This window comes from Nyctibius grandis, chromosome 4 (genome assembly GCF_013368605.1).
Source record: "Nyctibius grandis isolate bNycGra1 chromosome 4, bNycGra1.pri, whole genome shotgun sequence".
Taxonomy (NCBI): domain Eukaryota; kingdom Metazoa; phylum Chordata; class Aves; order Nyctibiiformes; family Nyctibiidae; genus Nyctibius; species Nyctibius grandis.
The window spans coordinates 93993126-94003708 of NC_090661.1; positions in this window are offsets into that span (position 1 = coordinate 93993126).

The following is a 10583-nucleotide window of genomic DNA, read 5'->3' on the forward strand; positions in this document are numbered from 1 at the left end:
TACATTGGTGGGCAATTGTCCCAGCAACAACATGCTTCTAGCTTCCCAGAGGATCTGTTAAAATCAAAATGAGTAAAAGATAGTTTGGGGGGTAAGAAGGAAGCAGGAGGCCAAAATGTTTGCTTTTAAATATAATTTCCAGAAGCTGTGATTCTTACCAGGTAGCTCCTGCCGTACAGATCGCAAGTGATTGCCGTTGTCTGGTGCTGAAGTTAAAGTGAACACATCTCAGCGGTTCACTCTGTAATTGTTATTGTTATTACCCACTCCTGTCCCTCTAGATATGTCCGCACTTTCCTTTTTCTCTTTATTTCCAAAGGAACTGCACAGGCTGTCTGTCCCCACTGGCTTTGCTCTGTCTGCATCCAGGTTGTCTTCTCATCCTTCTGAAAGCACCATATAAAATCATTGTCACCAGCCAAGCACCTTCTCCACCTCATCTCAACCTAAGTCCCCCTGTTTGCCCGTTTCCCCTGTTTCCCTTGTGGTCTCCCTCTGCCTTTGCTGATTTTTCTTTCCAGCAGACCGCCCTCCCCAGTGCCAGCCCAGCTCCACATGGACCTTTCCCACTCCCCGGTCTTCTCCCTGGCTCACCTCCATCGCCAGCAACTGGAGCTCCAGGGAGGAAATACCCAACCTCAGCCAGGGTGACGTAAAGACATGCTTCTATTAAATATTTAAAGAATGCAATGAGGGCAAAAGCTGAGGGGAAACTTCACCTCCAGCTTTGATGTATTCACTCAGTGGAAAACACTAGGAGGAAAATGGAGACAAGGTAACGTCCAGTCCATGTGCAAGGCAGGGCATGGGGCACCACTGGAGCACAAGCTGTGCCCCCCCACCACCCACCGAGGGAGGGAAGTGGGTCTGTCTGCCCCACTGAATGGTCGGAGAAAAGGGTCATGGGCAAAGAGACTGGCACTGGGGGTTTCTGGCTCCCCAGTTCATTAAACCAGTGCTTGTGCGTGTTTTAAGTAACTGTTCTGCAGCTGAGGCACACATTTAATGTATTTTAAGCACAAATGGTTTCGGTTCTTCTGTCCTGGATGTACTGAAACCTTCGTATGTGTTGTTTTGATACCATCTCGTTGCAGCTATGAATCTGCCTCACTCTAGAAATCAGGCAAATCAATTTTGTAAGTGTTAACTTGGCTCCATATATCTGTAACAAAAAAAATCCAAACTGTGGTGTTCAAAACTTAATGAGTTTCCAGTCCAGTTTTTGTCACACTTAATTTTATTGGTGGAAAGGGGAACTCAGGTGTGAAAGACTGCACAAGTGAGCACCAGCCTGCACCCAAACACCAGCTTGGCTTTTAGACACACGGCTGTGACCGACCTCACTTGGCCAGCCAGGCTGTAACCCAGCCGTCCTGCCTGACGGGCAGAGCAGAGCAGGTCAAGGCTGTCCGAGAACAGGAGCCCTCCCTGGGAAGCTGACTGGGAGGGAGGACAGGGGTGTGCGGGGAGCCGGGGACAGTGCTGCCTGCTCTGGATCAGGCTGCCGTGGGGCTCAGCCGGTGGACACGCTGCCCCGACGCAAGCAGGGCCAGGCTGATGGACAGCTTGCTGCAGCACGCGCCGAGCAGCCTCCCTCCGCCTGCTTTGCAGCGCTGGTGCAGCACGTGGCAACGAGGTGAACAACGAGGTGAAACCCGAGAGAACAGGTTTGCCTTTGCTTACTGTTCTACATCTGACTGCCAATCTCTGCTTAACTATGTCAATATGTTGAGGACTTCTCGTGCTTGGCTCGCCTGATGCAATGCCGCGGAGTGAAGCTATGGGAGTGTGCGGTACGTGTTCCTGGAGGAAAAGTTGCCCCTGTTGTGAAGAGGACCAGCGATTCTTCCTACAACATCTTAGTGGAACTAGGTAATGCAGCAGTGAAACAAAAAATATCCTTTTCCCTTGCACAAAAGAAATATCCACAAGGATCAGCCACCTCATTGCAGGGCCCGAGCTGACCTTACTGCTAGGAATCCCCTCCACCTCCCCTGGCATGTCACACCTCCCCTTTGCTTGCCTTCACCGGAGCTACCATGTGTTACAGCGCTGGCAATCTGGCCCCAATCTTTATGAAACACACTGTCTTTTAATAACCTAATATATTCACAGCACCATGGAAACACAACTCCCCAGGTGCTGAAGTGAAAGAAGCAGAGGTAGTTTTCATCTCTTTCTTCCTAGCTGTCCCCTTTTACTGCCAACGGGAGGCTCAGGAGGGCCCTGCCGAGTGTCCCAGGGGCTTGGGAGCGGGCAGGGGAGTGGTGGGGCCACCAGGACCTATCGTCCACGCTGCAAAGATGGTTTTCTTAGGGCCCATCTGCACACAATTGCATCAGCCTACTGCAGGGCGAGATTTCTGATCAGATACCCATGGTGATTAAAGGCAGTGAGCTCTCTCCTTTGAGTTCACATTGGGCTTATTCTGGTTAAACGGCCGTCTGTCAGCAGCAGCGTTTAGCTACCTGAAGTAGCTTCATTTAAACTGAAATAGGAGCATACGTCAATTTTTAATTAACTGGGTCAGATCTGAATGAGTGGGCATGTCCAAAAGCTTTTTGTGAACTAGAAAGCTGCGTGGGGCAGGCTGAATCCAGCCTACTAAATGTTTAAATAATTGCCAGGCAAAGTCTTGGCCAATATTCCTCAAGGTAAGCCCGTAAGTAGCAGCAGCACAGCCCTGGGTCAGGAGGCAGCGCTTCCGGACTCATTTCTTCCCAGTGCCTTAGAAACAAGGGTTCCTGTTTATAAGCTGTCCTCCCCTTATTCCTGAGCCTTGTTTGAGGACATGCATATTAGTTCCACCTTCCTTAAACGCAGTCTTGGTGTCTTTAGAGGACACAGGAAGCCTGTTTTGTTTGCAGGTTTCTTCTCCGGCTGGGCTGTGTTTGCATTGCAGCTAGTTTATCTTTGGCAGATAGCAACGTGTTCTTGGCAGTAAACTTTCACCTTGAGCTCAGGGGGTGTAGCCGCACTGTGTTTTGCACACCTGTGGTGGGGAACTAGGAAAAATTTGCCTGTTTGTGGCACTGCTGAGATGTTAAAACCAGTTTCACAGCAGTGCTATTAATGCTTTGCAGAGGTCCCAGCTCCCGAGACGTGGGCATGTTGGAGGGCAGCGTGCGTGTGTGCACGAGCAAGACTTGTGCCGCCTTGCATGGACTTCAGCATTAAGCAGCTGGCAATCGGACGTACTTCACCAATGTTACAATCATAAGTAATATTGTTTTGGTGTGTGCCCAGGTTGAGTTTCTACCCTCCTTAGTTACCCTGTCCACTATCGCTTCCCATAACACTCCATCTGTAGGTAAGAGCTGGGGTGGTGAGCGTGCTGAGCCACTGGCTGCACTGAGACACGCACGGGGACTGGGATCTGTGTTCCCCGAGGTGCCCTTGCCACAAAGTGCAGGATCTCTGGAAACAAGGCAGACCTTAAACAGGCACGTTCGTAGCAGACTTGGCTGCATAAAAAGGGAGTACACTGAGACAACAGGAAGAGCAGCCCAGGTCTGTCCTGATGCTAATGGGGATCAGCACCACTCCGGCTGGGCTGTTCCAGTGCCTATTGCCATCTGATTGCAACTGGGAAAGATGAACTCAGTTAGGCAGGATATGCTAGGTATTAGCATAGCACAAGGCAGCCAGGATCCCAGAAGCCTTCTCCTTCCTTTTCTCGAACAAATTAGCCTGATTGGGGGTGAGGGTGGGGGACCAGGGGTATTTTAGTGAGGCAGGGGAGGGATTTGCCATCGAATGTCCCCCTCCTGTGCCAGGCACAGAAGGAAGCCCAGCTGCTGCAGGGGCACAGGGAGACCTGGCAGTGCCTTGTGGGACTGATGCCGAGCTGTGTATGAAATGCACCCAAGAGGTCTGAAATAAATTGGTAGGACTGTGTTCATGGATATTTCCCACTAGCAAGCTGATGTCCCTGTGACTGCACATTCGTAGGCTGTGTGTTACCTGCTCCTCTGCTTTTCTCCTCCTGCAAAGGCAGATGCTGATTCGCGAGCTGCTGCTGTTCAGCCATCCACATGTCTCTTCCCAAACCTGCTCCGTAGGGTCTGATCCCAAAACCAGTGGTGACAGTGTGGTTGAATCCAGGGCTACTTGAGTCTTAAGGTTAGTTAAGTACCCGTTTAAAAGAGCATCAAGTGCAAGCAGTGCCTAGCAGTGTGAGAAAGCACTGGGCTCTGCCAGCCCAGTGAAATGAGAAAAAAACCTGAAGTGAAAGAAACCCATCAGAAATACGGTTTGGGTATGTTCCCCCCTAGGAGCTGCTCCATCTCTTTGCACTGAGGGCATGATCACACCATGGCAAGGAATGCCATGAACTCGCTTTTCATGAATTACTTCTTGTTAGCCAAGCAAAGCGGGAAGTGAATGATGTTGACTTAAACCACCATGGAGGTGGTCTAACCCAGTGGTGTTAGCTCAGAAGGAGCAGGGGATGTGTGTGCACTGGGAGTTAGTGTGGGTCAGCTGACACACGATAACTAGCGCCGCTGTGTTATCTTTATTGCTTGTGATCGTGTGAACGTGCCTGAAGATGCAGACGGTATGAAGCAGAGCGGTGCTTATGAGGTTTTTGAAGCTCACATCTGCTCTTATTTGGTCCTGGAGGCTTTCGGCAAAGACCACCCACTGAAACAAAGAAGAATCATTGCCCTGAAATGCAAGAGACCAAGACATGTATTCAATCTCCTGCAATGCCCTTCTATGATCTTGTGGAGCCTTTGGATTCCTCTTTACCTACAAGAGGTTTACTACAGTGCAAAATGAGCTCCTGGAGCAAAAAGCTGCTCCTTTCTAAGGGGATATAGGTTGTTGAGGCTCCAGGTCTTCCACCTTTAAAGATTAATGCTTCAAGGTGATCTGTCATAGGTTGCTAAAATAATCTTTTCCCACCACTTTCCTCATGTCAGCATTTCTAGAGCTTTGGTGCATTGTGGCTGCTGTTGTTATGTAAGTTTTTATGAATGGCTGCAAAGTTCAAAGGCGTACTGGCAACCCCAAGTCCCAAAAAGCCAGGAGTCAGCCCAAGCCCTGTCCCGTTTCCCAAGAAGAAGTTGTTTGCCAACTATTTCTTTTCCCAAAGTTTTTTATTATTAGCCAGCAAACTTTAGGATCTCTTTATTCACCTCCCAGTTTTTTGAGCATTTAGGTTGCACTGGTTTCATGTTTTCAAATCTTTCATCCACAACCTTGAGGGCTAGGGACATACTTTGTTTATAAATGAAAGTTACAATTTCCTTGTTTCAAGGAGCTGGGATTTTAAGATATATTCCCCAAAGCATAGAAGTTGCGATAAAATCACAGGAGTTGCCAGCAGTGCACAGAGTCTCCTCTGTTTGGAAGAGGAGGTGTTGGACTGCAGCGAGCTGCAGGCATCACTAGCTACTGTCATGTTAGTGAGTCAAATAAAAATAACACTGTGGTTAAACATCAGCTCTGCAGGCCTAACTAAAGAAGATAACCTCATCTCTTTCTAGCTGCAGTGCTTCACAAAAGCGCTGCCTTTGTAATCCTCTGGATTAACATTCACACTCAAGCTCTCTGCCCCAGAAGGCCCCTGCACCCCGGCAGAGTGCATTTAAAAGTATAAAGCCCTCCCTGGGATGCAGAGGAGGCTGATGCCATCCAGGCACCTCCTGGGACACGTGGCTGCGGCTGCTTCCAAACCGGGAGCATTTCAGCCCAGGTGATCTTCCTTTCTTCCCTCTAGTCCCTCTTCACTGTTGCTTTCATTTCAGCGTTGTGCCGTCTTTCAGGTAGCCCCCCTCGGCTTGAGTCAGATCCCTATTGTCTCTGTTGTCAACACAGCTGGTTAAACCCCTTCCCCCAAACACCTCTGCTTTCCAGAAAGCTCCTGCCTGCAAGGGCCAGGGGCTATTCTGAGTTTGCAGCTTTTTGTCAGGTCCTGGGGTGAGCTCAGATTCCTGTTTGGACCAGCATGAGGTCAAAATGGAGACGATCTCAGGAAAATCCTCCACTTCAGCAAAGCCTGATGCTTGCTGACTGCATGCGGGTGGCTGCTGCAGTGCTCCAGCCTGAGACTGATGGGCAATGCAGAGTGAAGCAAATGATTAGCATTATTAAAAACGCTTTGCAATTATACAGTGTCTTTTCATCTAAAGATTTCAAAGCTTCGTAGCGCTCACACAAAGTTACTTATTATCCCTGGCGTTTAGCAGAGTCAGGAAATGAAGGAAAGCAGCTAAGTGACTCGCCTTAGGTCATGCAGTAAGTCAGCATCAGAGGTGGGAACTGGGCCCTGAAGTGCTGACTCCACGGCTCATGCCCCAACGCGAGGACACACTTCACCTTCTCCTGTGCCAGGCCAGCTCCTCGGGGGGTGCGGAGATGGGGGAAGCACTTGGCCCACCCGGAGGGTCAGCGCAGCCCAGGCAGTGCTCAGGAGGTGCCTGGGTGGGCGCAGCACCCGCCATCCCTAAGCCCTGTTCCTTCCCCCAGGAGCCCCGTGCACACCGCTGAGGGGCTGTTGTGGGATCCGCTGTGCCTGAGGCTGCAGACCAGCTTGTCACTGCACAGTGTGACCGAGTCCACGGCAGCCAGTGACCTGGAGGACAAGCTGTGGCGTGGTGTGTCCTGGGCTGAGCATCGCCGCTGCAGCCCCCATCTCCAGCACACCCCTCCAGCCCGCTGGCCATATGTACGTGGAAAGATTACAAGGACTTTCCTTGTCAGAGGACATCTCTAGAGACACTTCAGCCTTAGTACCCCAGAACACACTATGCAGGAATGGGTGAGGACCAGAGGCGGTTTTGCTTATATCAGCACTGCAGAAGGCTACTATTCTCCTGCTAGCTGAGTCCTGGCTACAGTGAAGGTGCGGCAGCACTGACTCCCTCCAGACCCAGTGGTCCAAACCTGCCAAGGAGCCTAGATATACATGCAGACACCTGCCAGGAGATCAGAAATACATTTCTAAGATGTTACGCTCTTTGGCTGGATCAGCAGGCTGTGCTGTGGGATGCACTGGGTGCCAAACCTATGTGCCTTGCAGCAAGAAAGCTGAAAAAGTCAAGCCCTTGTACACCATGACTTCTCTGACTTCAGTCCAGTGCTGGGACTTTGGGACAGAGTGTCAGCAGGGAGGAAAGCCAGAAGGAAGGACTGGAAAGAGGAGAGAGAGGGGAGAAAAAAAAAAAGCAGATGTGAAACAGGGTGAAGAGAGACAGGCAGACCTCCAGACCTCGCTGGCCAGGAGAAGGCCTTGGCTGAGTCTCCTGGCCCTGCTGAGGTAAAACACCTTTTTTGGTGTTCACCACAAAAGGTGACTTGCACAGTTATATTTTTAAGGTGAAAAACTTATTTCTAAAGAGACAACTAATCTGCTTCTGCTCTTCCATTCTGTCTTGCTTATTTTTACCCTAGAAATATGAGGAAAAATCCACTTTGATCAAGTTTTTTCTGGAAGACTTGAGATGCTTCAGATTTTTTAATGATAATCAGTACCCTGCTTGAAATATTATATCCCTGTGATCAAGGCAGGCATGACTGATACAGCTTCAAACTTCGAAGGGGCATATTTAAATAAATACCAGGAACTAATCCATATGGTCAGCTTTCCCCAGGAGCTCGGGAATTTACATGTCTAAACTTTACTGGGATGAGACTTCAGGACTGGGGATAAAACTCCAGTTAATTAAGCGTAACTTCAGTGGGAATAAAACCCAGGTAAGGGGAAAAACTTGAAGGCAGAGGCTGGAGTTGAATGAATCTCAACCTCAGAAATGATACTCAGAATAAGCAGTCATTACAAGAAATCATTTTAAAAAGCAAAATAACCGATAGGTTATAAAAGCTATGTCTGAAAAGTGAATTAGAGTTTTGTCTTTTACAGTATATTAATAAAAAAATAAGAAAATGTTTTTTTCCCGGTTGCACATGGCTAGAGAAAACTGGGAAGGAAAAAGAGAGATTACGTGGGATAGGGGTTAGTGTATAGTAGGTATGTGCAAATCCCCAACTCATACTTTGCCTTAACATTCACTGAGGATGAGGATGTTAATCCTGTGGCTGCAGATGAGAAGGATAATGGGATGGGGGTATGGAAATGTTCACGACCAGGACAGAAGCAAATCTCAGGGCTCCTTCCTGCACTGGAGGCAGAGGAACGGGCTAATCCGCATGCCAGAGCTCCAGAAGAACTGGCCCGATGCCTTTAACAGGTCCCTCAGTCAGGGACAGGAGCACAGTGAGCCTGTACCGAAGAAGTGAACTGATTTGGACAAGAACAGGCATGAAGGTTTCATCTTAACAGTATATGGAAAGCTCCAGAAAAAATGGTGAAGGAAAGGCTAGCAAAAGTGAGGGAGGTAAATGGCACAGGATTAAATGGGTTTATCAAACCCATTTATCTTCCTTGGGTAAGGTAAGCTGCAAGCCATTTGCTTAGTGAAGGAAACGGGGTGGATCTCATCTATCTGGACTTAAATTGCACATTTCATACGGTGCCATGTGGAAAGCTCTTAAGAAAAGGGAAAAGTGATTTACCACAAGGTATAAACCCCATAAAGACCTGCTGTGAGAGCAGCGCATGGCTGTCAGGCTGGAGGGCATTTACTAGTGGAGTGTTAAACATCACTCCTGGAGATCTGGCAAAGTGCTTTTGAAAATGAGCTTGGCACTAATGTTAGTGGAGAACTGGTGAAATTGCTGATGACAGACAATATGAAGCAACCTCAGAACAAAGGAGGCTTGAGATACTACACAGAAAAAAGGAGTCAGCAGCAAAAAGTGGCAGTCATAGGCACAAATAACCAAACCCTTCCCTACAAGCTAGCTGGCAGCTCACACTTCGATCACCAAGTAACTGACGTGCCAACATGGTGGAAACGTGAAGTGAGAAATGGAGTCCTGGAAGGCAGCAGGAAAGGTGCAGTGAAGGCTGGGATGTGCTTGAGGACAGGCTGTCTATCTCACTTCATTTTGCAAAGCAAATGCCAAGAGCAGGAGGATTTCTTTCCGTAAATACTCCCAGGAGGGGGAGGAAAGAGCTGATGGTCCTAAGGGTCAGTGCTGGTACAGAATAAATGATTAAAAAGAGGCATCAGACATTTTGGTTAGAAGATCATTACTAACCATCTGACAATGTGGTTCTGGAATAACCTCCCCGTTGCAGTTGTGCATACAAAATACTAAATTGCTGTGAGGACGGAACTTGATAAGTTTATGAAAAGGATTATATCACATGGTGCCTGTGATAGGAGACCTGGTAGCACAGAAGTTTCTGCCAGTCCTATGCACAAAGGTAAATATTCTGCAACCCTCCGTCAATATAAGTATGGAGCATGTGATTATACACACACACAAAGCAGGCACATGATTTATTAATCACAGGACCTCAGCTTGTCAAATAATAATTAGAAGGCAATAACACCTTGTTTTAATAAATGGTTCCATAAGATTTTCTCCCACAGTAAACCAGTAAAAAAGGACAATTATTCTGAGGTAAAGGCGGTATATAGTGTTTCTGGTTGTTAGCTTTTAAATGAACTCACTGTCTGGAACTCTTAAATCAAGTACTCCCTTTTTTCTGCGCATTTCACAAGTTCAGCCCTTTCCAGTAAAGCGTCTTTTCAGATGCGATTGCCTTTTGTTAAGGCAAGAATGAACAGATGACAACTGCAGCACAGAGGAGACATGCCTGGAACAGTTTTACATAGCAAACCCAATTCTAATGCGCTTCTGCCAGGAGGGCGTACTCAGAAACGTGAAGAGGGAAGGCTTTTTGTGCAATGCAGGAGCAAGTCCTGGAAAGCCAGGATAGAGACAGAAAAGCTGTGTTTGGGGATAGTGTTTATCCAAAGCCATTGCAGTGGGTGACCCTTCAGTTTCCACACTCAGGCAAGGGTACCCCCTCCACCTCCCAGGGGTGCCCAGCCTCGACAGGTACTGCACACACTGGTTCTGGATAGTGTTTGTCACAGAATCATAGAATGGTTTCAGTTGGAAGGGACCTTAAAGATCATCTAGTTCCAACCCCCCTGCCACAGGCAGGGACACCTTCCACCAGACCAGGTTGCTCAAAGCCTCATCCAATCTGGCCTTAAACACTGCCAGGGAGGGGGCAGCCACAGCTTCTCTGGGCAACCTGTTCCAGTGTCTCACCACCCTCACAGTAAAGAATTTCTTCCTAATATCTAATCTAAACCCACCCTCTTTCAGTTTAAAACCGTTACCCCTCATCCTATCACTACATGCCCTTGTAAAAAGCCCCTCTCCCGCGTTCCTGTAGGCCCCCTTCAGGTACTGGAAGGCTGCTATGAGGTCTCCCCGGAGCCTTCTTTTCTCCAGGCTGAAGAGCCCCAACCCTTTTATCCAAAGCCATTGCAGTGGGTGACCCTTGAGTTTCCACGCTCAGGCAAGGGTTCCCCCTCCAGCCTGGACAGGTGCTGCATACACAGGTCTGCAGCGCAGGCCCGTTCCCAGCTCACTGACGGAGCTGCGGGGGGATGTTCAAAAGCAACCCTAATTACTGAGCATTAAAAAAAGCGAAGGCGTGTTTTAGTATCCTTTCAACCTGGAGCTGATGCTGCCTGATGAAGAACGGGATT